The sequence below is a fragment of the Macaca fascicularis genome, chromosome 11 (genome assembly GCF_037993035.2).
Source record: "Macaca fascicularis isolate 582-1 chromosome 11, T2T-MFA8v1.1".
Classification (NCBI taxonomy): Eukaryota; Metazoa; Chordata; class Mammalia; order Primates; family Cercopithecidae; genus Macaca; species Macaca fascicularis.
In genome coordinates, this window is record NC_088385.1 from 50,614,708 (window position 1) to 50,642,598 (window position 27,891).

Sequence of the window (27,891 nt, forward strand, 5' to 3'; positions counted from 1 at the left end):
AGGACTCACTGATAGGTGTTTAATCAAATTCTGGATTTCAGAAGCTGTTCTAAGAGGACACTGTGAAATGAGTTTGCGGGGGCTACAAGGAGGAAGCAGGATGTGATGTTGAAGAAAGGATTTGGACAGGTCGGGAGGCGATATTAGGGGCTAAAAACAAAGCATAATCGAAGACAGATTCACAGCCTGGTTCAGCATCAGGTATACGTGAGCTGGAACAGAGGAGAGAGAGTGGCTATCATCTGGGGCAAGGCGAAGTAGGGCCTTGAGGCTGAAGGAGGGAGGGGGGCTTCAAGGATGTGGGAACTGGGAGCTGTTGCAGCTTTACGAGTGGAAGAGTGACATTGTGACCATTGTATTTGAGAAAAATTACTGAATATGTGGCACGGAAATGTCAAGGTGGGATGTTTTGAGGATTCTGCCTTTCCAGGGAAATTTCCCGTGTCCATCCTTTCCTTTGACTCTCCTGCTTCAGAGTGGGTAGAGGAGGGGTGATTTCCCAATCAGACTGTATACAGGGACAGGAAGTGCTTCTGGAGGACATGGCACCCCCTGTTAACAGGCCAGCTCTTTCTTAAAGAATTCAGGAGTGAAACCTCTGATGAGGAGATATCCTGAGAGAATAGGGTTGGAACCCTCCAAGAGGAACAACAACAAAAAGCCCAGACCATCCTAAGAAGGGATTCCTGGCCTTATAGGAGACAGCCAAGAGAACACCTACACCAGGCTTCAACATAGAGAATGCCACCAAAATAAGATCTTTACCCTCTTGTCACTTACAGCAGAATGGGCATAAGGTGAAGAAATAAAACTAGAATAACCCCTTTTATGGAAGCTGAGGGCCTCCCTAATGGAGGCCTGGAGATGGGCAGATGCACGGGTACAACCGGAAGAGACAACCCCCTTTAGGGATGAGATCTTCTGCTACCAAACTCAGAGTCCCTCTGAAGTGTCTGCTGCAGCTCTCGGGTTGGGGTTAGTTCCTTTTTGTCATCCCGGGTCTCACCCTGAGATACCCAGAGCTTGAGGAGGGACAAGTGAAATCTTTCTAGGCATTGCCTGGCTCTTCCTACTTCATCCCTAACTCCCAGCCCTGGAGCAGAACTGCTTCCCAAAGCTGACCTGGCCTCCTTCCCACTGTCTTTTCCCTGGATTCTCCAGATCTAAGGGTGACGTTGTCCTTCTACTGCTCTCAAACATGGCTCCTGACTTCTCCCCTCATATCTCATAATTGTTGATCCTTGAGAGTTTCCCTGGCTCCCTGTCCCTTCTTCCTTCTACCCCAGTGTCCCTTGTCTGAACCCACAGTGGTAGGAAGGAGCGGGTAGCATGGACGGAGAAGAGGAAGGCAAAGAAGACAAGAATGAGAATGGGAGGGCTTCGCTGTTAAGCCAGGGAAAGGACTTTGTAGGTGGCTCCCTCCTTTAAATGAGAAACAGCTTCCTCCCCAACATGGTCATCGCCATGCCCACCTACCTGCCATTTACTGTTTTTCAAGGAATAAAGAGGAGGTAGCAAGGAGGGCCTTTAACTTACTTGACGAAAGACTAGGCCATCATTCCTTTTTGTTTATTCTTTTCTCCCCAACGCTGCCTGCCATTCTCAGTTATCATGCCCATTCTTCTGGGAACAGTGGAACACAGTAACACTCACTAGGCCCTGCCTCTGGGCCCCTCCTCCTCTCCTGCCCTGGGAAAATGGAAATAGCAGGAGCAGGATTGGCTTGTGGCAGAGGGAACAAGGCAATGAAGGAGGAAGAGGTTTCTTGAGATGCTAGAAGAAACTTTAAAAGGCCCATGGGGAGTTGCCATGTCATTGTCTGCTGGGAGAGAAAAGGTGGAGACCTGAGTCTAGCACAGGGTAGGCTTGACCCACTCACATGCTCTTGTGCCTCAGCCACCTCAAACAGTGGCATTCTGCTCCCTGAATTCCTGACTTCCAATCTCAGTCCTCACAAATGCACACAAGTGAAACAGCCTGCTGTCCTCTGCTCTCAAAGACCCTTTCTTGGCTTTCTCCGCTCAGCCCGTCTTCTCTGGGAGACTGAAATATGCACCCACATCCCCTTACACTTGGTTCAGGTCTTCAGTTCCATTTCTGCCTGTGGGATCTGGAGTTGGAGCATTCCGCCTCTTCAGTCTGTCCCATGCATGAAAATCTGCCAATTTCTCTAGTTCCTGAGCTTTTGTATGCTGTCTTTCTCTTGTGTCCTCAGAAAGGCAATGGAGTTTATGTCTCTTAGCCGTGTGCTGAGGAGGTGGTGGGCAGATATATAGTACAATGCCATCTTTCTCCTTTATCTCATTTTGCCATTTCTTTCCTTACTGCCCATGTCTCCATGGACGTATGGTTTTTCTCTTTCTAAGATGGCAAGGAAATGACACAAGTAGTCAGGATGTACAGGGAATGTGGCCCTGGGAGACTGTGTCAGAGGGCTGAAAGGGCAGACTAGGCACTAATGAGTCAGTCAGAAGCCCTGGCAACTGATCTTCTTCTACAACCTTGGGGATCAGAATATGCTTTTTCCCAGAGCCCTTGTATTCAAATGATGGTGGAGTATCTGAACTTGGAATAACAAATCTCAATTCTCTGTTTCTGCTCAGACACATCTAAAGGTCTAATTTCTTTCACATCTAATTTCTTGCCACCTGCCATAAATAATTGATCTCTCAAATAGAACCATGTTTCCTGCTCTCGAACCCTGCTGCTAATGATGTCAGTGTAGATGGACCTGCATGATAAGCTTTGAAGCTAACAGAGAGTATAACAGGGGTGAGCAGCTTTGGGAAAATGGAGTGCTCTTTTGCTGACTTGTTTTTGGGGACTTTGCTGATTCTCATGAGCAGCAATAACTGCTGGGTCCATTGATCCAGTACATCCTTGAATTTTTGAGTTAACTTCCCTTCTTTCTAAAAGCTACATGAATAACTTCTTTGGAATGGTAGTATGCTAGCAGCTACCCAGGATGCCAGCAAACATGGATTCACACAAAGAGAATGGAGCCCTCTGCAGGAAGTGGAATTTCCCCTTTTAGTGTCAAGGGCATAATCTCAGGTCATTGTAGGGAGGATGGTGGGGCAGTCATAGTCTCCAGCCTTTGGGAATATAATTAGATCCTTTCCTCCAAGATAGCTTCCTCCTCTTGGCTTAGCACTTTCATTCTTTTTAGTGACCACTTTATACAATCACCTCTTTCCTTTTTCATTTCCATTTTATTGGCTTGAGGATGCACCTAATAGCATAAATATTGTCTACAAAAATTCCACCCCTAGCCATTACCTCCCCTCCATTACAGGAATCTCAAGTTGGGGGTTTCTAGTATATTTTGGTTTTATGCAATATACCATGAGCAGTATACCTAGCTAAGCTGCGACATCAGTGTATTGTTTCAGGCCGATTAGAGAGGAGCACCTCTAGAAAGAAATATGCTGAAGGCTAGCATTCCGACCATTATTAGTGGGCCTAAATACCAGCTAGAAATGTGGGAAAACTCATTAATGAAGGATGCTTAAAAGCTGGACAAGTAGACAAAGTTTATTTTCTAATAACTAACTGAAAGAAGAATGAAGAAAGTTCCAAATGTTTAGGAAACGTCTACTGTAGCCAGTCATTGTCAGGCATGCTCACATGTGTGCATTTAATCCTCACAGTAGCCCTAGGAAGTAGGAATTATTATGCTTATTTTACAAATTTGAAAACAAGATTAGAACGGATTATTGGTAGAAAAAATACCTGAAGACTTCTGTTTCAAATAAGTGAACATTGGCCATTTCTGGGTGCTTTGGTAACAAAGTTTTGTTTAATGTCTAAAGTTAACATGAAACGTCATTTTCGTTTAAAAGTACAATTTTATGAAATACTAAATATATAGAAGCCTTGGCCAACATTATAAACCAGGATCTGACGTAAATCCGTATCTTCCAACTTCCTTTGACATCATATTATCTTTTCATAAGAGATAGTCACTTTGACCAATAGGGACAAGAAGAAAACCAACAATATTAGAAAACAATCTCCATCCAGCCTTGCTTTGACTGGGGTCATCACTCTAAGCCACATGCCTTATTTTGCTCTGACACTTCAGGATGTTCCCTCCTGGCATTAGCTGTGCACCAAGGCTAAGAGGTCACAGCGCTGTCCTTGCCATTCTCAGTAAATAAGTTTTGCAAAATCTCCAGGCCTTCTTGAAGAGTATTCAGACGTAGAAGGTGATATAGGTGATATAGTTTGGCTGTGTCCCCACCTAAATCTCGTTTCGAATTGTAACCCCCACAATGCCCACATGTTACAGGAGAGACCCGGTGGAAGGTAATCGAATCATGGGGGCGGGTCTTTACCATGCTATTCTTGTGATAGTGAATAAATCTCACAAGATTTGATGATTCTATAAGGGGGAGTTTACCCTGTACAAGCTTTCTCTTTTTGCCTGCTGCCCTCCGTGTAATACTGGGCTTTCTTCTCCTTACCTTCTGCCATGATTATGAGGCATCCCCAATTACGTGTAACTGTAAGTCCATTAAACCTTTTTTTCCTGTATAAATTACCCAGTCTCGAGTATGTCTTTATTAGCAGCATGAAAATGGCCTAATACATAGGGTTGTAGCTGATCAGCTATAAAGATGGACCTCCCTTTAGGCCCTGCAGCAGTATGGCACTAGTTTGAAAGCCTCCATCCAGTTCACATAACGAAAATCAGAAAAAGAACATTCACCACTTATCTGTGCTTTCTACAAAGAAACAGATACCTAGATGAGGACCAAGACTGCCTCCCTCTTCATGTCATTTTATATGTCTATGTAGACAGAGTCAGCAAGCAGAGAGATATGAAGTGCTTGCAAGGTACCTAGGTCTGTCCTTGCATTCAGACATTCCCTTGCTACTTGCAATTCCTTGACAGAAGACATTGTGGTAGTGGGTACTTATGAGAGAAGCAAATAGAATGGAGCACTTCTCCCAGGGCAAACATTGAATCCTCTCTTGCAGTTACAGAGTCAAGTTCCCTGAGGCCTGGGCTTGGTTTTTCATGCAGATTTTATTAATACTCTCTCTAACTTAGTAATTCTCTGTGAGCTCCCTTGAGAGGGGCCCAAGTACTCTTATTTTCCATCTCTCCTCACAAAGAATCAATAATGAAACTAAGTATTGACCATTATATATCTGTCGAGCACATGATACCGGAAGAATTGAGATGGCTGGTGGTGGGGAAGCTTTGAATAACCAGATACATATAGATACATAGGTAAAGATATCTCATAGGTATACTTTCATTTTTTTGTTTTTAAAATACTCATTATATATAAGTCTTGTGCTAGGCACTGAAGATGCCGTGCTGAATAAGAGCTTAGATTCCTTTTCGTGAAGTGTAAGATGTACCCCTCCCAAATGTTCTATTGATGACAGATTTCTATTATTAGAAGCCTCATAATTTTGTATTCTTTCATCACTTCTGAGGTCAAGCTTTACATGGTAACTTTCCTCAGTTTAGAAACACACTTGTTTTCTTACTTTTTAGATGTTTGTCCTCGAGTTTGCAGTATACATTTACAAGTAATACAAGTCCCCTTTCAAATAACACTATACCACTTGATGGGTAGTGCATGTACCTTATGATAACAAGATATTCCTAATTCCTCCCTCTCATCCCTTGTATAATTGCTATAATTTGTTTTACTTATACAAAACTACACCTAAGCATGTACACATGAGCATACATAATCAAATATGTTTGTGCTCTTATTTTGAACAGATTGTCCGATTAAGAATAAGAAAAAGAAGTTTTCAGACCAGAGTTTCTGACCCTATATCATTTCCTTTGTCTCTGAAAAACTTTTTTCTAACATTTCTTGCAAGATAGGTCTACTGGCAAAAAATTTCCTCTTTTTTTTTCTTGTCTAAGAAAGTCTTTATTTCTCTTTCACTTTTGAAAAATAACTTTACAAGACACAGAATTCTAGCTTTTTTAAAGAAAAAAAGTGAGTTTCTTTCTCTCAACCGTTTATTACAATAGTCCCTCCTATCCATAGGGGATACATTTTAAGACTTCTAGTGGATGCCTGAAACTGAGGATAATACTAAGCCCTCTAAATAGTATTGATATGGTTTGGCTGTGTCCCCACCCAAATCTCATCTTGAATTGTATCTTCCACAATTCCCATGTGTAGTGGGAGGGACCCAGTGGGAGGTAATTGAATCATGGGGGCTAGTATTTCTGGTGCTGTTCTTGTGATGGTGAATAAGTCTCATGAGATCTGATGGTTTTGTAAAGAGGAGTTCCCCTGCATAAGCTCTCTCTTTTTGCCTGCTGCCATCCATGTAAGTCATGACTTGCTCCACCTTGCCTTCTGCCATGATTGTGAGGCCTCCCCAGCCATGTGGAACTGTAAGTTCACTAAACCCTTTTTCCCATATAAATTGCCCAGTCTTGGGTATGTCTTTATCACCAGCATGAAAATGGACTAATAGAATTGTAGCTGATCAGCCATAAATACAGGCCTCCCCTTAGGCCCTGCAGCAGTATGGCACCAGTTTGAAAACCTCCATCCAGTCCACATAATGAAAGTTAGAAAAAGATCATTCACCACTTATCTGTGCTTCCTACAAAGAAACAGATACCTGGATGAGGACCAAGACTGCTTTCCAGATTGAATGATAGCTATTAATACTGTCTCTAACTTAGTAATTCTCTGTGAGCTCCCTTGAGAGGGTCCAAGTACTCTTACTTTTCATCTGTCCTCACAAAGAATGAAGAATAAGTCTTGACTGTTATCTGTCAAACACCTGATACTGGAAGAATTTAGATGACTGGGGGTGGGGAAGCTTTGAATAACCAGATACATACATGTAGATAGATAGGTAAAGATATCTCAGAGGTATACTTTCATTTTTTTGTTTATAAAATACTCATTATGTTTAAGACTTGTGCTAGGCACTGAAAATGCAATGCTGAATAAGACAACTTAGATTCCTTTTTGTGAAGCGTAAGATCTACCCCTCCCAAATGTTCTATTGGTGACAGATTGCTGTCATCGAATGCCTCATAATTTTGTATCCTTTCATCACTTCTAAGGTGAAGCTCTATGTGGTAAATCCTCAGTTTAGAGACACTGGACATGCCGTCCTTCTTCTGTGGCTTTTCCCATGTCTAAGAAGGCTCAACCACCTACTAAAGTTTCTTCTGCATATGATACAAGTATAAGGCAGTTCATGTGTGTGGGTTCTCTGGTGTTTGATAAGGTGGAAGTTCTGAATAAATCTTTTTCCACATTCATGACATTTAAAGAACTTCTCTCCCATGTGAATTACTTGGATGTATAGATTTGTATCATGACTAAAGCTTTTCCCACACCATGAGCATCTATATGGTTTTACTCCTTGATATGTCATGTAGCACTTACTAAGATCTGAACTCCATCTAAACCTCGTGTCACATTGTTGACATTTACAGGTTTTTTGTTGAGTGTGAATTCTCTGGAACTTAATAAGATCAGAGCTAACTGAAGCTTTTCCCACATTCCTGAGATTTAAAAGATTTCTCTCCTGTGTGATGTTTCCCATGAAGATACATAAGTTTTGGAAGCTCTTGTTTACAAGTGGCAAGTTTCTTTACTTCCTTGGAAAAGCTCCATACTGTTTCTGTACCTTGTGTGTATCACCATGATTTTCCCTGCCTGTTGTTTTCTGGGCAATTTCATTCTGGTCTTTTTTGATACTTTGCATCCTAACATTTGTATTTCTGGTGCAGAAACATACAGGATGATCATTTCCAGTGTCATATTTTAGCTTTAATCCTAGAGAGATGACAGTTTCATAGATACTCTGCATTACAACATTGTAGAGTCTTCTCAGGAGGATGCAATAATTGCCATTCTTCCTCAGAAAAATACACAGCCACTTCTTCAAATGTCAGAAACTCTGGGACTCAGGTAGGATGCGCTCAGGTGCCACCTTCCAGTCTTTGGTCCTTTTCTGCTCAGAACAGGCTAAAACCTGTTGCGCATACACAACTCTTTCATATACAGGCTGTGTTTCTTTGTGTGTATTCCAGCCCAGCTGTTCTTGGAGTACCCGGTATGTATTCCAACATTCTTTCTGGAACACACCCTTTGGTTGGGGCTCCACTGGTTTACACTTGAAGCCTGGGGCCACTGCTGTTCCTCCCAGGAGCACTGCCTTCTTTCCCAGCTCATGGGCTGTGACCTTATTCTTTGTTTGACCAGGTTCTCTCTGCAAGCATTTCACCAGGACCAGAGCCTGTTTTGACATTCTACGGATGATGCTTCTGCATCCAGTTCTGGGTATCCTTGTGCAAAATGGTCAGGGACTGCTCTAACATCAGTATTTCCAAGATCTGCTCTTTTGAGTGGATCTCTGGCCTCAATTACTGATGGCATAATTTCTGAAGTAGGCTGACAGCCTCCGGTGGTCCAGTTGCTTCATCGTATCAGAAGGTCTGGAAGTGCCTGTGAGCGCCCTCAGGCTGAGATACCCTATTTATGTGATGTATTTCTTACTGGGACTGGAGTTCTCTTTCACAGGCCCATTAGTCTCCCACATAGTCCCCATCTGGGGCTTCAAGTATGCATTTGCCTTCAGCTCTCTCATCATCGTTTGCTCTAGGAACAGTTTTACCCCCTATGTGTGACACTGACACCCACCTGGGGCCACCTCTGACAAATGAGAGTGCGTCAGGTTTGGTACAATAATGAATTATTGAATAGATGTTCCTAGGAGCACTTCAGTCAGCTCTGGCTTCCCTGGAGGCCACTTTCCTCTTCCTCTGCTTGACTACCCTCTGTTGCCATGTCTCCCTGCTGCTCTGGGTATTGAAGCTCTCTGTTCCTGCACCACATGGGGAAGCAGTGTCAGGAAAGCACACTATGCCTGGCAAGTGAAGCGCCAAGATTCTGGGAGCCTTGGAAGGGGCTCTGGAAGATCAGTTTTCCCATTCTAGCCCTCCACCTCCTGGAGACCTTACCCAGACTCACTATTCCTCGGTCAACATCTATTTTCTCTTTATTGCCCCTTGTTCTTTGCTTCCATTTCTGTGTTCCAAACTTTTGCTGCCTTTTGTGGTTTAAATTGAATATTTTATATGATTTTATATTCTCTCCTTAGAATATCACCACACTTGTTTTCTTACTTCTTAGGTGTTTGTCCTAGAGTTTACAATGTACATTTATAAGTAATCTAAGTCCTCTTTCCAATAACCCTGTACCACTTGATGGGTAGTGCATGTACCTTATAATAAGATGTTCCTAATTCCTCCCTCTCATCCCTTGTATAATTGCTATCATTCATTTTACTTATAGAAAACTATACCTAAGCATATACACATGAGAATACATAATCAGATACATTTTTGCTCTTATTATTTTGAACAAATTGTCAGAGCAATTAAGAATAATAGAAACAAAAGTCTTCATTTTAACTTCATTTGTTCCTTCACAATGCTCTCCTTCATGAAGATTGGAAATTTTGACCTATATCATTTCCCTTGTCTCTGAATAACTTTGTTCTAACATTTCCTGCAAGATACATCTACTAGTAACAAATTTTCTCATTTTTTTCTTGTCTAAGAAAGTCTTTATTTTTCTTTCAGTTTTGAAGAATAATTTCAGAGGGTACAGAATTCTAGGTTTTTCTTCTAGAAAAAAATGAGTTCCTTTCTCTCAACTCTTTATTACGGTAGTCCCTCCTATCTGTAGGGGATACATTCTGAGACTTCTAGTGGATGCTTGAAACTGAGGATAGTATAAGCCCTGTATATACTATTGTTATGGTTTGGCTGTGTCCCACCCAAATCTCATCTTGAATTGTAACTCCCACAATTCTCATGTGTAGTGGGAACAACCCAAGTGGAGATAATTGAATCATACGTGGAGGTCTTTCTGTTGCTGCTCTTGTGATAGTGAATGAGTCTCATGAGATCTGATGGTTTGATAAAAAGGAGGTCTCCTGCACAAGCTCTCTGTCTTTGCCTGCTCCCATCCATGTAAGACGTGACTTGCTTCTCCTTGCGTTCCGTCATGATCGTGAGGCCTCCCCAGCCATGTGGAACTGTAATTTAATTAAACCTCTTTTTCATCCCAGTCTTGAGTATGCCTTTATCAGCAGCGTGAAAATAGACTAATACAACTGTATTCTTTACTATACATACATACATATGTATGACCAAGTTTATTTTATAAGTTAGGCATAGTGAGATATTAACAATATTAATGAAATAGAATAATTATGATAATATACTGTAATAAAAGTTATGTAAATATAGTTTCTCTCTCAAAATATCTTATGGTGTTATACCAAACTTTGTTTTGTTGTCTGTTCTCTGATAAGTGAGAAGGCTATTAAGTGACTATATACATTTATAGCATATAAACATATATACACTGGACAAAGAGATGATTCACTTCCCAGGAGGAATGGAATGGGATGGTGTGAGATTTCTTCACACTACTTAGAATGGTGCATGGTTTAAAAGTTATGAATTATTTATATGTAGAATTTTTCATTTAATATTTTCAGACCACTGTTGACAGAGAGCAACTGAAATCTTAGAAAGCAAAACCATGGATAAGGGGGAGCACTGTATTTCACCCCAGTCCCTTTTTATTGCGTGATTTCTGAGGTGAAGTTGGATGTATTTCTTATCTTTTTTCCTTTATATTTAAGGTGGTTTTTTCCCTCTGGTTTTCTTTTAAGATTTTTTTTCCTTTGATTTTCTGCAGTTTGAATACAATATGCCCAGGTGTTATGTGCTTTTTTTGGTACTTGTTCTGCCTGGTGTTCTGTGAGCATCGTGGAGCTGTGGTTTGTTGTCTAACATTAATTTGGAAAAATTCTCAGTCATTGTTGCTTCAAATATTGTTTCTTTTTTTTTTTTTCCTGTTACTTCTTTTTCTGATATTCCCATTACACATAGTTATACCTTTCCTGGTTAACCCATGGTTCTTATATATTCCTTTTTATTTTCTGTTTTTTCTCTTTGTTTTTTAGTTTTGGAGATTTCTATTGACATATTCTCAAAAAAAAAAGTTTTAATATTTTTTCCTCAGTCATGTCCAATCTATGAATGAGCTCATCAAAGGCATTCTTCATTTCTGATCCACTTGTTTTGATCTGTAACATTTAAAAAAATCCTTTCTTAGAATTTCATCTTTCTGCTTATGTTATCCATCTGTTCTTGCAAGTTTTTTTTTTTTTTGATAAAAGCCCTTAGCATATTAATGATAGTTTTTAAACATTCCTGGTCTAACAATTCCAACTTTCCTGGCATATGGGACTCTGGTTCTGATACCAGTTCAGTTTTTTTCAAACTGGGGTTTTTGTTTTATAATTGTTTTCCTTGTAATTTCTTGTTGAAAGGAGGACGTGATGTACTGGATATAAAGAAGTGCAGTAAATAGGCCTTCAGTGGTGCATTAGTAGGGTGTGGGGGGAGGGGAAGTCTTTTGTAGTCCTCTGATTGTCACACTTTTTTTCTTTTTTCTCTTTCTTTCTTGCTTGCGTGTTTTTTTTTTTGTTTTTTTTTTTTTTGGACAGGGTCTCACTTTGTCACCCAGGCTCATGTCCAGTAGTGGCGTGAACAGGGCTTGCTGCCGCTGCCTTAACCTTCCAGCCTTAAGTGATCCTTCCACCCCAGCCTCCGAAGTAGCTAGGACTACAGGCGTATACCACCACACCCTAATTAATGTTTGTATTTTTTGGAAGGATGGGGTTTCGCCATGCTGCTCAGGTTGATCTCGAACTCCTGAGGTCAAGTGATCAACCTGCAGCCTCCCAAAGTGCTGGGATTACAGGTGTGAGTCACTGCACCCAGTCTAGGTCTCAGACTTTTAATGAGCCTATGGCCCTGGGCTCTGAACTTCACCAGTGCTTCACAGTTTTTCCCCAACTTAGGCTGGATATGATGACTAGAGTGGTCTGGAGTTAGGTATTTCCCTTCCCCCAGGTAGGTTAGGCTCTGATAAAATTCCAGGAGGTTAGGCTCTGGTGGGCAGGCCTTGCAAAGAACAGAATATCCTTTCTTTCATATTTCAGATGGTTCCTCTTCCCTCCCCACTGCTGAAAGCACAGGGGGATTTTTCTCTGATAGTCACTGTGAGGACCTGGAGGTAAGACTCACAGAAGTGTGAGGGTCCTCCGTGGCTGGGTTCCCTGGAGTTTTTAGCTCTCAGACTTGTCCACACCAAACCTCCATCAGCTTATCAGTTGCAGCTCAGATTTCTGTACCTCAGCATTGGTTCCTGAAGTGGTTTCTGCTCATGAATTCCTCCTTTGGTAAGTTGTGATTCTCTGTATTTGCCTGTCTGTCTCTCCAATGTTTGGTGTAGGGTTTGCCCTGTGACTTCACTTCACTGACAGATCTAAGAAGAGTTGTTGCTTTTTCAGATCACTCAGCTTTTTGCTTGCTGTTAGGATGGAGTGGCAACTTCCAAGCTCCTGACATGCTGGACCAGAAACTGGAAGTTGAAAAAGGATTTGAAACCCAACAAACTTTCAAGGGAGAGGCATAGGAGAACAATAGAGAGCACAGATACAGCTGTGGAGTAGAGAAGGAAAGACTTGTGTCCTTTACATGGTGAAGCCAGGGCAGTGGGAAGCCATATTCAGAAGTCCCTGTCCCCCACAGCACAAAAACAATAGAACTGAACTGGCTTTAGGTAGATAGGCTATGGCAGGTAGAGGGGCCATGGCAACCTTACAGAGTTCCAGTCACCCCACTGTGGTGCAGAGAATAACAGAAGCATTTTCCCTTTGTCACTAAGGGTGGTATGGACATGCTCCCTCAGCAGACCTGATGAGGCCTTGGGGTTAGGATGAGGGGATAAGATGAGATTGAAAGATGAGGCCAATGACTGTAGGCCAGGTGCCTGAGGAGCTGAGTTTCTCATGACCTAACACGAAGTGTCTGCTTCCAGGGAGGATATGAGCCCAAGGTAGAAATAGCTGGGGTATGGCCTGAGAAGTTCTAACACGTTCCCAGGTGATGCTGATGCTCCTAAATCTGGGATAACACTTTGAAAACCACTGCATTGTTTTTTTCCAAACTTCCGAACCTCCTATTATTTGGTAAGTATAAGTAGATCTATGCATAATCAAAAGATACATTACACTACCCAATTCCACAGGTGGTGTACTTTCTTGTACTATATGGTTAATCACCTAGATGTAGCAAGGAAAATGAACACTGGTATCTCCCATCTTTTGGTTACTGCTATTTTTTTCCCCTTGATGTTGTGCTTTTATGTTGACACTTTTCTTTCTTTCTTCCTTCATTTTCTTTGTTCTCCTTACTGTGATCTTTCCTTATAGCCTCTATTTGTTGTACTGTGTTTTTTTCTATGTTCTGTGAAATGCTGTGATAAGTATGTGAAAATAATATAATTTAATTAAGCTTAAGGCACACTACCTTGCATCTAGCCTGAGAACAGCACAAGCCTGCTGTAATTTCTATGATTGGCCTCACTTAGGAGATTTTATTTGTTGAGAGGCATCTGAAAAACCTTAGCAAACTCAGTTCAGAAAAAAAAAATTGCTGGCTACAGTAGTAATATATAAATCGGAGATTTGAGATACAGATGATGTAGTTACCATAAGACAATTTTTTCTTTTTTGGCTATTATTACTTGTACTACCTACAAGATCTGTCCAAGAACAGTGTATCATCTAAAAGAGGGGATGCTGGACTTAAAAAAAAATGAAAAAGAAAATTTAAATTAGAAAGAAGTCTGAAGTCAGTCATTATTGTATCCATATTGATATTCTTAATTGAAAAAGAATAAAATCCAGAAAGGCTTTTATTTATCGATTCCATGAAGAATGTATTTCTTTTATGTCATGGTGATCAGTGATTAATTTTTGATTATATATATAATATACTCAAATAAGATTTCTTGGCATTTTTTGGACATAAAATTTTTGGATTATATGATTCTAAGACTTACATGCATATGTTCATCTCATAAGATGAAAAAGCTTTTGCTCAATTTTTTTTTTTGTTTATGTTGAAATGAGAATTAAAACCACTAGAGGGCACTGTGGGTAAACATTTGTAGCAAAGATACCTATAGGAGCTAGAACTTGCCAGAATTTAGTTTTACAGGAAGTCCTCAATTACCCACATGTACTGATCCAAAAATTTGCTTATAAATTAACTCTTCAGAATTCAGGATTCAGAATGTATTCTCCTAATAGAAACAATAAAATAAGTACAAGTATAATAATTTCCCAAGTTGACCCCTAACAGTCTGTTAATTATATATATGACAGATTTGTTTGTTATATGAAAGTAAGCAACAATAACAAAAACAAATATTATACACCTCATTGAGATACAATTGGATTTACCAAACAACAAATAAGACTATACAACTCATTTAGATATAATGGGATTTAAGAAAATTTTGATGTAGAGAGTTTTATTTTGGTGGGAACAGGCTTAATTACAACACCCCACTAGCTTGGAAATATTACAGAGTTGCCGTCTCTGTGTTTCAAAAACAAGAGTAAAACAAAATACCCAGGAATAAACTGTAAATCTGTGGGTCACCCCCATTGACTGGATTGATAGCACTACCCCTTCCTCCCAACTCCCTTCAGTTTTTGTTGGAGTGGGGTTCATAGGGTTCTGCCTCCCCTGCACCCTACCTGGCTGCTTTGTTTTTATGTCCACTACCTCTCACTACTGCTGCTTCTCCTGGTGCTGTTCAGTAGCACATTTGGCTTCTTTCCCTTTTCCTTAAAGGCAGCCAGTTACCCAGCCAGTCCCAGCCTCTTGGTGAAGCCATTCGTCCTGGTTCCAAGCTAGCAAGGGTAATTTAGCACTGTTTGCTTGCAGACCTAACTTTGGGAATTCACTCAGTTCACCTCCCAGGTGGAAACGGGACCATCCCCATGGCCACAGCAGAGTCTCCCTTTCTCCCTGTGTCCCACCTGCCCTAGGAATGGTTGCCCTTTCCTCTTTCTTACTTCAGCTTTCTTCCTCCTAACTTAATTATTGTTTTGGGATTATTTAATTTTTTTTCTCTAGGGCTTTCACTCCATAAGTCTATATTTCAATCAATGAGTGTTTTACACTAGATAGGAAACAAAACATGACTTGACAGTTAATTCTTCACCCTGATTTCTTGCCACATTTCCCTTTATTCTTTAGTGGAAATACAAAGTCACAGTTTGCTTTCATCTTTAAGAGCTAATGGGGATGAAGGCAGAGGTCAATGGTGAACAGAGTGCCTGAAGGTTTGTGGATGATGCAAAGTATTGGTGGAGTACCCTGAGCCCCACAAACCACCTTTATAATTTAGGTTGCATCAGTATCACCTGGGTGCCTGCCAAAAATAGAGATTCTGTGAGGTGTTAGGGGGGACTCAGAGAAGTGCATTTTAATTGAATATCCTTGATGATTCTGATGAGTGTTATTCTGGCCACAGATATAAATTGATAAATTATAGGATAGTCCCTCCATCCTTAAGCCTCCTTTCAGGCAAAAGTGTTGTGGATTTTCGAGTGTTATCTTTTGTTTATGGGTTTTTGTTTCAAGGCGGCAAATGTGTCACTATCACCAAGGAGATGGGAAAGGTATGATTAGTTGGATTTTTGGTGAGGTTGTGAAAAAATAATGTTTAGTAAAGATGAGCATCAATCTGATGCTCTGGGTGAAGCCATTCATTTAGGAGGATACATGTAGTATTTCCACCTACACTTTTCACAAAAGGAGGAAACATTATTTATGAAGCTTTCTGTGTGTGTGTGTGTGTGTGTGTGTGTGTGTGTGTGTGTGTGTGTGTTTATGTGTGTTTTAGGTGATAAATAATTGAAAGTAAAGGTTGGCATCACTATGCCATATCAAGCTTTTCCTTTTCTTTCTTTCCTTTTTTTTTTTTTTTTTTTTTGGTGATGAGACAGATGGTATTTTTTTCTGTAGATGCCAAAAAAGGAAAAAACCCAAACCCACCAAGTCTCACAGTTGTGGAAAGAAATCTTGTATGATTTCTAAAAGCAAGGATCGAATTCTGCTGGCCCTCCTCTTACCCCAAAGACCAGGGACCATGAATCACTCAGAAAATAGATTTGTGTGTTCTGAGTGCTTGTCACTGGATTGGCTAACTAGAGGACTTTTTAGTTGAAACCAGGGCTTTCTAAGTATGCACTTGATAAGCATGTAAGAAGTAAGAACGAAAGGTATCCAACTGATTAATAATGATATATTTCAAATATGGTGGTGTTTAAATGAATATTAGACACTATGTTACCCTCCCCACCACTTCAAAATATTATACCATTTTAGGCTTTATAGTCCTTCATTACATCAAAGGTAATGTTATTATTTAAGTAGAATAAGGACATCAGTTTTTGAAAGAGAAAACAGGTTATTCAGTATGTGTTTTGGCTAGGCAAATGAGAGCAAAAAAAAAAACCTCTGATGCATCATTTTTAAATAGATCATTGAAATGGCAGAGTTTTGATTTTTTCAATGTTCTTTTTAACATCTGACAAGTCTAAGTACTTCTATCTACATAAGTCACATACTAATTAGTAATTAACCACTGTTATTTAATTAGACTATCTAGTTGGTACATCATGCATTAATCACTCCCAATTTGGTATGTGCTGGCTGCTCTTGGTGACTACGCCACTCTGCTGGGGTTCATTTCATGCTGTGTGGCAGCTGTGCCCAGACACAACCTTTTTCTGCCTTTGTCTTGAAATTAGATAAGAAACATAAAAATGTAGGGAATTGTACTAACCCTGGTTAGTCAACTAGATTTCCAAAATGGTTACAAAAGGCAAAAGTGAATTTTTGCTGATAGAATGAAAAAAGGACTCTTCCGTTCAAAAATTTATTTTTTTCACCTTTTTTATGTTTCAGATTTTCTTTCAGATTATTTGACAATGATATGTATGCTTTAAGGAAAGGTCAAAATTACATTTTAGACCTACTGAATTTGCAAGTGTTCTAAGCATGCAATAAAAACATAAAATCTCTACACTATATTAGATGAAACATATTTAAAGTAATTTTAATTAGAAACGGCCAAAGTAATTTAGAGACAGTTGTTTTAATAAAAATGGTACATTTCTTAGATTATGAAACTAACTCTTTGCACTGTTTATTCCATTGGTTGTTACATAAATGGAGACTTCTGCTATTATGAATTCCTCAAACCACGTAATATGTCTTAAGCAACTCCTAGGACCTTATCAATATTTTATCCGGAAAGTACTCTTGTTAATTAAGTCTACTGTTTTTTTTTTTTTTTTAGATGGAGTCTTGCTCTTTCGCCAGTCTGGAGTGCAGTGGCATGATCTCAGCTCACTGCAACCTCCGCCTCCTGGGTTAAAGTGATTCTCCTGCCTCAGCCTCCCGAGTAGCTGGGATTACAGGCACACAAACCCACACCTAGCTAATTTTTGTATTTTCAGTAGAGATGGGGTTTCACCATGTTGGCCAGGATGGTCTTGATCTGCCTGCCTCAGCCTACCAAAGTGTTGGGATTACAGGCATGAGCCACTGTGCCTGGCCAATTAACTCTACTCTTGTAGCTGCACTCAACCCTAAGTAGATTTCACCTAAGTCAGTGGTTCTCAGCTCTGGGCAAGGTCAGGGAAGGAGGAGATTTTTGTATTCAAATTGCCTATAGAGTTTTTTGCTTGTTTAATTGTGTTTTTGTATGAAAGAATGTTGTTTGGGGTGGTGTTTTATGATGAATGGCAGCTACTTTTTCAGCATCTTTGGGGCAGGCTCATCTAGTGTGACTAGACCATCATTTTCCCAGTATGTAATGCACACAAAACCCTGAGACAAAGACCATGTCAGGCAAATCCTGTACAGCAGGTCACACACTTCCCTGAAAAGACTAGACACGGTCAATTCTCACTCCCCAGGAGACCCATGGTAGTTCCCAGAAACACTCACTCACAGCAGCCCTGACAGAGTGGCAGAGGGAGAAACAGAGGCTTCAGGAGGGTATTGGCTCATTCAAACCTGCACCATTAATAAGTACTGGAATTAGGACCAGGTCTCAGATCTTTAGCTTCCTAATCTGGGGTTCTCTTCTCTATACATTTCTCTTTTTCCTCTTCCTCCTCATCTTCCTCTTTCTTCCTCTTCTGGCTAAAGACATTTAGGCAAACAAATTTAATGTGCTCATTATTTCAAGTTTTATGTAATGTTTATTTCATAAATGTAATTTCTGATTAATTTTCATTTATTCTAGTTGGCAGGTTCATTAATCAGTGTAAATATGTATAGATTATAAACTACACAGGTGGTGCCTTTAATATTACTTAGATATGTGGAAGTCCTTCCTTTTTATTCTTAATTATCAAAAGATGGAATTCTGTCTCTAGAAAGTTTTGGAAGCATTCTAATAAAGGCTCTATGAATGTGAGTAATGAATCCCCCTAAACTTCTTTGATTTTTCTTCTTTCCACATATGATGTTCCCCAATTTGAGAAAAAAGCTCTTTTAAACATAATGAAAAGTCTGATTGTTGATACTTTGTAAAATAATCTGGTTGGTAAAAATACTTAGCAAATTGACATTCTTCCTCCCACTACCTCTGTGTTGCATAGGGAATGGTTTAGTCAGTAATGCTGTTTTCTTAGCAATTTCTAATAATTAACTGTGCATATTAAAAGTAAATTTAAAATTCAGAAAAAAACAGGATTAAAGAATTCCAGGTTTTTTGGTCAAATTCAGTGATCAGGTCTATGATATCTTTGATAAAAGAAATAACTCTTCCAATGAAAATAATATGGGCTGTGTTAGCAGTATCCAGATACTGTTATCAGTGGATCATTATTCCCTCACAGTTATCTTATGTCTTTTTTATTATATGGAGCCCTATCTGACAAGGGTCAACATTGTAAAAGTACTACATGGGGCAGTGGTTATGCCTCTTAGTATCCACCTTCGATGTATTCTCTTGGTCAAAGACCAACTGTGAAGAATTTATTAAGTGGCAGCATGGCATAGTTCAAGAACTCAGTTTGAGCTATGATTCCTGACTTCTCATCTATTGTTGCTGTCATCTACTTTTGTGTCCCTGAGACATCATTTACTCTGATCTGCAAATTTAAGAGACTGCCCTAACATTATCATTTGTACCTTTCAACCCTAAAGTTTTTTGCAAGTATCTAAACAAATATGTTGAAAACTTTGGGCATGCACTAAGGCTATGAATGCTGATTTAAACCTAGGGGCTAGGGAGTTTTTATGTAAATTTCAGCGATTCTGTAAACAGTCTTTAGTTCTTGATAGGGTATTTTATAAATATTTTAAGGAGTCAACAGTTTGCCAAAAATAGCTAGCAGCCAGAACTCAGCTCACAATCTACACTTCATTTGGAGAAAATGCTAAAGACAGAATAGAGGCTACAATACATAGAAAAGGCAAAATCCAAGATCCAGTTTACATATCAGTTGGTTAAGCAAATAACATATACCATGATTTGTGGTGCTAGCTGAGTTTGATGATAATAACCATACGGCTTGCAAAACCCAGGCATTTATTTCTTTCTGCTTGTAGTGTGAAATCAGGGTTATGAAGTAGTTTGTTAAAAATATAAAGAGGAGGAAAGCCCATGGATTTAACTATTGTTTTTCACTGTCTCACAGATTACCTGAAATTCAGTCAGTAGATGAGAGATTTGTGTGTGTATATACATAAATAAACTTTTATTTTAGGTTCGGGGCTACATGTGATGGATTGTTACATAGGTAAACTCATGTCATGGGGGTTTGTTGTACAGATTATTTCATCACCCAGGTATTAAGCCCAGTACCAAATAGTTATCTTTTCTGCTCCTCTTTCTCCTCCCATCCTCCACCCTCAAATAGAACCTATTTCGTGTCTGTTGTTTCCTTCTTTCTGTTCATGAGTTCTTATTATTTAGTTCCCACTTGTAAGTGAGAACATGTGATTTGGCTTTCTGTTTCTGCATTAGTTTTCTAAGGATAATAGCCTCCAGCCTCATCCATGTTCATGCGTATAGTGTTACAGAAACGGGCTAAAGGCCCTGGTGTATTAGCTTGATTTGGCCTCTATGTTGTTTACTTCTTCATAGCAGGCTAGGATGGTTAGCTAGAACCCAACTCAAATTCTTACACATCCAATTGCTTTAAATATAGCCCAAATAAGCATATTTTTGGACACTTAGAGCTTGCCTGTTTTACGTAGCTTGTGAGTCTGCACCGAGCATCTGCTAACCATAGATAAGACAAACTCCAGCAATAAAGACACCAAACCCTGCTGCCCTTTGATCCCTCTAACCCAGATAGTTTGCTGCTGAATGCCCTAACCTAGGCATGTAAGCCCCTCTCCAAGTTCTCCTCCCTTGGAGATCCCTTGACCTATTCTCCTTCTGAGTAGTGACCACCTGCCACTGTTTCTGGAAGTACTCTTGCTGGGAGGAATTTCCTCTCTCATGCAACCGTAAGTTGCAATAAAGCATGCTCTGTGGTAGTGCCTCTTGGGGTCTTGCCTTTTCTGTGGTCAACCCCCAAATCCTTGAACTTACCACATATGTGTAATATATATCTATGAGTGTGTTATTTAAAAATAATAAGCCAGGTAGGTTTGCTTCTTCGTTGGCATGAAGAAAACGAATCTACGTAAAGGATGCATTAAAACTTGTTGTTCCTTCATAGTATGAAATTGTAATTTGGTTCCTGTTTTTATGTGAACATTAAATACAACATTATATAGTGAAACAACAAAGGACTTAAAGTCAGAAGCCTTGAGTCTGAGCCTTGATTACTCATTAGCTGTGTGAACTTAGACAAGTCATTTAGCCTCTCTGAGCTGTAAAATGATGATGATACTACCTGTAATTATTTTTATTGACCAAACTACATTACAGAGGTGACAGAAAGGGTGGAAAAGCAATGTAATTAAAACACAGTGTAATTAAGAGAGTGAACTCTCCTTTAAAATTCTGGCCTCATGACTTGGGTGTCCAAAGGGGAACCTTTTTGAACTTGTTTTTTTTAACCGTCAAATGAGGATAACAATACTACCTCATTCATACGGTTACTCTAAGGATTAAAACATGTCTCCTTTAAATATTTCGAATGCATAGACTGGCATATTATGTGTGTATTCAATGGTAAAATGAAGTACAAGTATTATCTAAAGCATTTACAGGTGTGGTGAGGAATGTGAGCATAATAAAAGAAGCATGATGTTGAGGAGGGGGTGATACTCAGTTTTAAAAAGCCATGAAGTCCTTAGGCAATAATTTTGTATTATTTATGTGAAAAGTGTGAAATATTAGGAAGGGGACCGGGCGCGGTGGCTCAAGCCTGTAATCCCAGCACTTTGGGAGGCCGAGACGGGCGGATCACGAGGTCAGGAGATCAAGACCATCCTGGCTAACACGGTGAAACCCCATCTCTACTAAAAAAAAAATACAAAAAACTAGCCGGGCGAGGTGGCGGGTGCCTGTAGTCCCAGCTACTCGGGAGGCTGCGGCAGGAGAATGGCGTGAACCCAGGAGGCGGAGCTTGCAGTGAGCCGAGATCGGGCCACTGCACTCCAGCCCGGGCGACAGAGCGAGACTCCGTCTCAAAAAAAAAAAAAAAAAAAAAAAAAAAAGCCATGAAGTTCTTAGGCAATAATTTTGTATTATTTATGTGAAAAGTGTGAAATATTAGGAAGGGATAACACTCAGCAATAAAAGTTTCCCCAAATGATCAAAATAATTGTTGTACGTTCCTTTCTCATGATTCACATAGATATAGACTTCACACATATTATACTCAAACCACGAAAATACTACTCAAGTACAGAGATGAATTTAAAAGGAAAACAAGGAGTCTTCATTTTAATTTAATTTCCAGACAGTGGATTACATCAATGAGGTCTGGCATCTAATCAAAAACTGCAAATAAAGGAAGCAGATCAATTATCAGACTGCAGTTCAGTGGCATCAACATGATGCCGAGTGCCTTTATTCATGTTAGACAGATGAACCCAGCCCTCTTAACAGAAAAAAGCAAAAACTGCCCTTGAATGAAAACAAGAAGGTGACTTAGTTTCCTAAAATCCAGTAGGAAAACCCATGGATTTAACTATTATTCTTTTCCATGTCACTGATTAACTGACAGCTGGTCGTTCCACGTGAAGACGGGAAGCCCTTTTCAGAAGACTAACATGGTAACGTGAGATCAGAAAAAACAATGAACTGTTGACATTTGCTCCTTGTGAGCCTAAGTGTAATATTCCTAAGTGCAGCACTAAGGAGATGTGTATAGTTTGTCTTGTGCACTGCATTAGGGTGTTATGACAAAGAAAATGTAGCTAAAATGGAGACAAGTCAATTGATACATCTACTTAGATTATATGCTGAGCAGCAGAAATGCCTTTGATGGATGATGAAGTCATAAAAATAAGGTGACCTCAACAATGTGTAGGATAAAAATAGGAGTGCTGTATGGGCAGATATGAAAGGGAGCAGTCCTCACCGTTACAGTACTTATTTCTGCGATGAGTCGTACAGAGAGCATGGATTGAGTGCATGTACTGATGAGAACAAGAGCAGGGGGATTATTTAGTATCTCAAACTTTTGGGGAAGAAAGCAGGGTATATTACTAAATAAATAAAGAAAGGAAGAATGGAAGGAAGGAAGAGAGAAGGGAAGGTAGGAAGGAAGGTGTGGTGGGAGGAAGAAAGAAGGCAGGAAGGGAGGGAGGGAGGAAGAGAGAAGGAAAACAGCAAATGAAAACAAAATTGAAGTATTGTGGTGATTGAAAGTCAAATTTACCCAAAAGTTTATATTAGATTTTCTTAATATAAGGAAGAATTTTTATTATTATTATTATTTTAATTTTTTTTTATTGAGACGGAGTCTCGCTCTGTCGCCCAGGCTGGAGTGCAGTGGCCGGATCTCTGCTCACTGCAAGCTCCGCCTCCTGGGTTTATACCATTCTCCTGCCTCAGCCTCCCGAGTAGCTGGGACTACAGGTGCCTGCCACCTCGCCTGGCTAGTTTTTTGTATTTTTTAGTAGAGACAGGGTTTCAGCATGTTAGCCAGGATGGTCTGGATCTCCTGACCTCATGATCCGCCCGTCTCGGCCTCCCAGAGTGCTGGGATTACAGGCTTGAGCCACCGCGCCCGGCCGGAAAAATTATTTTAATGATTAGGTATAAAAATATTATGCCTTTGAATGTATATGTACACACATATATGTGTATACATGTATATCAACATATATATATTTTTGTGTATATGTGTATATATACACGCACACATATATACACATACACACAGATATGTGTACATATACATAGAGAAAGAGAGAGAGCGCCATCATCTATTCCTAAATATAGGCAGGTTGGAGTGCTTGAATAAGGAGCTAGATTTCATGTTACAACCAAAAGGTGAGTAAGTTTCTCCACCACATACATAATAGGACTCACTGTATAGTGACTGAGTCATTGACCTTAGGCAAGTAACTTGACTTTGCTAGGCTTTAGTCTGCTCCTGTATAGAATGGAGATTATAATGCTCAAATGGTTGTTTTGAGGAGTCAGTGAAGCAATGCCTGTAAAATACTGATGTAAATTAAAGACTCCATCTTGTGTAATAATAATAATTATAACATAACGAAGTAGATGTCAAGTTGAACAGATACAGTCCAGGAGCACTTAATCACCATACGCAAGGGGTGTGCAGCTGATTGGATTCATACTGACTTTTATTTAAGAAGGAATTAGATGAACTCCAGATTTGCTTAAATTAATAATTGTTCATAATAGGCTTCTCCTTCTGCTAATGTGGAAATAGAGTATAAACTTATGTGGAATTTTAGGAAAATGAACTATATAACTAGATAAGTTAAAGAAAGATATGGAGGAATAGGTAAGCGTTAAATTAATCCTATTTAAAGATAGAAAAACAAGAATGTAGAGCTCTATTTCTCTTTTTTCACTGTTGTATTGATTGGTGTTGAAAGTACTTTTTATGAGTTTAGGAACATGTAGTAATGAAATGCTGGGACAATTTGTGAATTCAGCTGTTGTATTTTCGAAAAAAAATGTTGCTGGCAGCCTGTTGGAACATCTCATTTTTTATTCTACCAAACAAGTATTAAAGAGTCTTCTTTCCTTGAGAAAAGGAACATTTCTAGAGAAAATTTCTGAAGTTTAAATATAACAGATGGTATTTCAAATCTTCTGTCAATTACATATGTGATAGAACTCCAAATTTAGATTCATTACACAGCTACAATTCTTGATGAAGAATTTATGAATTTCTGGTATAATCAAAGAATTACCCATCCCCCCATAGAGGTATTTATATATCCTTTTGGAGGAAATTTTAGGTGGGCCAGGTCACTCTTCTTCTCATTCAAAGATGACTTTAGTTGTCAGCACAAATAATCTTTGTGCTGTGGACCAATAATCTTTTCTACCCTCTGGATTGGAAAACATACTGATTGGTTTGTGGCTATAACAGGTGACCTTGTTATATGAATTATCACATATTGATCTTGTGATTATTCTCATTTTTTCACTCAAATAAGAAATTTCATTTCAAAAACTTGGCTTGCTCCTTGCTGTGGTTGTTTTTTAGCCATCTGCAGTGGTATTAACTTGTTGGAACCATGTTCATATGTCCAAAAGAATTCCATAGGCTGTTCTGATTTTATACTCCTGCTGCTCTGGTACCCTGCTGCCACATTTTTTTTTCTGTCTTGTAAATTTAGACTGTGATTAAAAACCTGGGGACCCACTTCATGACCTTTGCACATGCTGGCCCAGATGCCTCTGTTGCTTTTCCCTGGGTTTCTACGTGCCTCTGAAGAGACGGGTTTTCACATGTCACCTTCTCACTGAGACAGTCCCTGACCTTTACATCAGTGGTTCCCATTGAAACCTTCCCAGTCCCATTATTTCTTATTTAAACACTGTAGGGTTTTAAAATAGCATTTATCACGATTTATAAGTATTTATTACATATTTTATTTGTTTCTTTATCTTTCTTTTATACTCATGAGAGTAGGACTGGAACACTTTTGTTTTCTCAGATCTCTTAATTGGCAAGTACATGTTTAATCATTTTGTTAATCTTTTATGTGAACTCATTTAGAACTTACAGAAAAGTTGTAAACAATAGTACAAAATCTTTCAAATATTCATATTTAGCAATTATCACCATATTTTAAAATCATATTTGCACTATTATTTTCTGTTTGTATATATCCCTAAATAGTTGTGTTTTCTAAGAACAAGAACATTCTTGTTTGTAAACACAAGACAATTATCAAGACATTTAACATTGATATGGTATTAACAATCTATAGACCACATAGGCATTTTGATAACTTTTTCATGAATGATTATCCTATCAACTGTTTTACCAACCCAAGATGCAATATGAGTTGTGTTTAGTAGTTAGCTCATTTCTTCAGTCTTTTCAAACCTTGAACCATTTCTTAGCCTTCTATGTTTTATGTTGTGTTGTGTTGTGTTGTGTTATGTTATGTTATGTTATGTTATGTTATGTTATGTTATGTTATGTTATTTACAGATGGAGTATCCGCTGCCCAGGCTGGAGTACAGTGGCACAAACTTGGCTCATTGCAACCTCCACCTCCTGGGCTCAAGCAATACCTCCTAAGTAGCTGGAATTACAAGCATTCACCATCACACCCAGCTAATGTTTGTATTTTTAGTAGAGATAGGGTTTCACCATGTTGGCCAGGCTGGTCTTGAACTGTTGACCTTAAGTGATCCACCCATGTTGGCCTCCCAAAATACTGGGATTACAGGCATGAGCCATCGCACCTGGCCTTCTTAGACTTTTGTAACCTAGACATTTTAAAAGAGGATAAGATAGGTCAGTAATATAGTTGAATGTTTCTCCATTTGCAGTTATCTGATGTTGCTTCATGATTGGACTCAGATGCTGCATTTTTATGAGGAATACTACATGAGAGATGTTTCCTTCTTACTGCATTACATGAAGAGGCACATGATGTCAGATGGTCATGTTTAAATCATATTTCTTAACAGTGACTAAATGGATGGTAGAGGGTCATATTCTAGGACTTTAGACCTATTGTTTGATTGTTAGGGTGCCTTACAAGTAGTATTAAAGAAGTTGTTTAAATATAGGGAGAAGACATGAGTGTGAGTTCAGGCCTTTGAAACCCTCAGGTTAGTCTAAAGTTAGCTCTTACACACTCTTAAGTTTTCTGTATTTGAAATATATACTTATTATTTACTGTCAAAAAGCTGTTTGACTGAGTGTAGTTTTTTTTTTTTAAAGGTATTAAAACACTTCCATCATTCCAGTATCTGAAACAAAGGCATGAGGTGAATGAATGAATGAATGAGCAAATCAATGTTTAAGCTTAGTGTTATTTTGTCAAAGGCATGTGAGCCAGAGCAAGTCCATCTTGAATAGGAGCTGGGTAAAATAAGGCTGAGACTTACTGGGCTGCATTCCCAGATGGTTAAGGCCTTCTAAGTCACAGGATGAGATGAAAGGTCGGCACAAAATACAGATCATAAAGACTTTGCTAATGAAACAGGTTGCAATAAAGAAGCTGGCCAAAACCCACCAAAATCAAGATGGTCACTAGAGTGGCCTCTGGTCGTCCTCACTGCCCCACTCTCACCAGTGCCGTAACAGTTTACAAATGCCATGGCAGCATCAGGAAGTTACCCTATATGGTCTAAAAAGGGGAAGCATGAATGATCAACCCCTTGATTAGCATATCATCAATAAATAACCATAAACATGGGCAACCAGCAGCCTTTGGGTTTGCTTTGTCTATGGAGTGGTCATTCTTTTATTCCTCTGCTTTCTTCATAAACTTGCCTTCACTTCACACTGTGGACTTACCCTGAATTCTTTCTTGCACGAGATCTAAGAATGGAGTCTGGACTGGAACTCCTTTCCTGTAACGTCTTTCTAGTGACCATGGAAGGGACTATAGTGCGGAAACCCCTGACCCAAATGCTAACTTGGGGTAAGTGGTGGGGTCCAGTAACTTCTTTCTGGCAAACCCTGAAGGAATGATACTGAGAGAACTCTCACCCAAAGAAATAGCACTGATTGGATGACTCTGGGTATATGCATACCCGGGAAAAGAATGGAATTAGGTTACAGGCTTAACTCAGGGGAGTTGGAGTCTCTCCTAAGACAGAGACCATTAAAGGCTCCTCTCAATAAAAGGCAAGGATGCTTGACTGACCTTGGGTTAGAGGCCTAATTTAGGAGGATTGGAGTTCCTTCTAAGATTTAGGGGGTTAGAGACCCTTCTCAGTAAAGTCCTTCTTGGTAGAGTCCTTCTCATTTAAGTCCTTCTCGGCTAAGGATAGGTTTGGCACTATGGGATGTTAACTGCTATTCTCTTTGGAATAATCTGCTTTGCACTCCTTGCTTATAACTATGGTAAGCCTAATCCTTAGGCATGTACAGGCATGTACAGGATTAGGCAAGTACAGGATCATGGGACATGGGGAGCTTTTTCCTCCCTAAATGGGGAAACTTGAGAGCTATTAGAACTGCTGGAAAGGATTCCTTTACTGCTGACAAGCGACTGCCTGAACTTTTCAGTGTTGGCTGCAATGGGTGGGTCTTTCTCTGGCCTCCCTGAGTGCCTCGCTTTCCCCACCCTGCCACAGGCAATGCTCCTCTCTCTCTTGCTGCAAACTGGTTGAATGAATGGTAAAAATCACTGTTTATTAAAGTTTTGATTAATGGGAAAAAGGATTTGCGAGGCTAATCTTAAGCTGTTGTGAAGTTGGTGTGCACGTCTTTCGGTGTTCTATAGTGGAACGGGCTACCTTAGGATAGAACACGGACTTAGGACACCTGTAAGCCCACTTTTGAAGATAGCCCAACAAATTGGTCAGTTAAAAACTTTGCTGCAGT

General features: G+C 39.6%; 1 protein-coding gene and 1 pseudogene across 5 annotated transcripts in view; one reads left to right on the top strand and one right to left on the bottom strand.

Moving 5' to 3' along the window:
* The window catches only part of TMEM117 (transmembrane protein 117), a 570,487-nt gene that overhangs the window by 159,959 nt on the left and 382,637 nt on the right, over positions 1–27,891 (top strand). The gene's annotated exons all lie outside the window — the stretch shown is intronic.
* Positions 7,055–8,601, bottom strand: LOC102143242 (zinc finger protein 75D pseudogene; annotated as a pseudogene).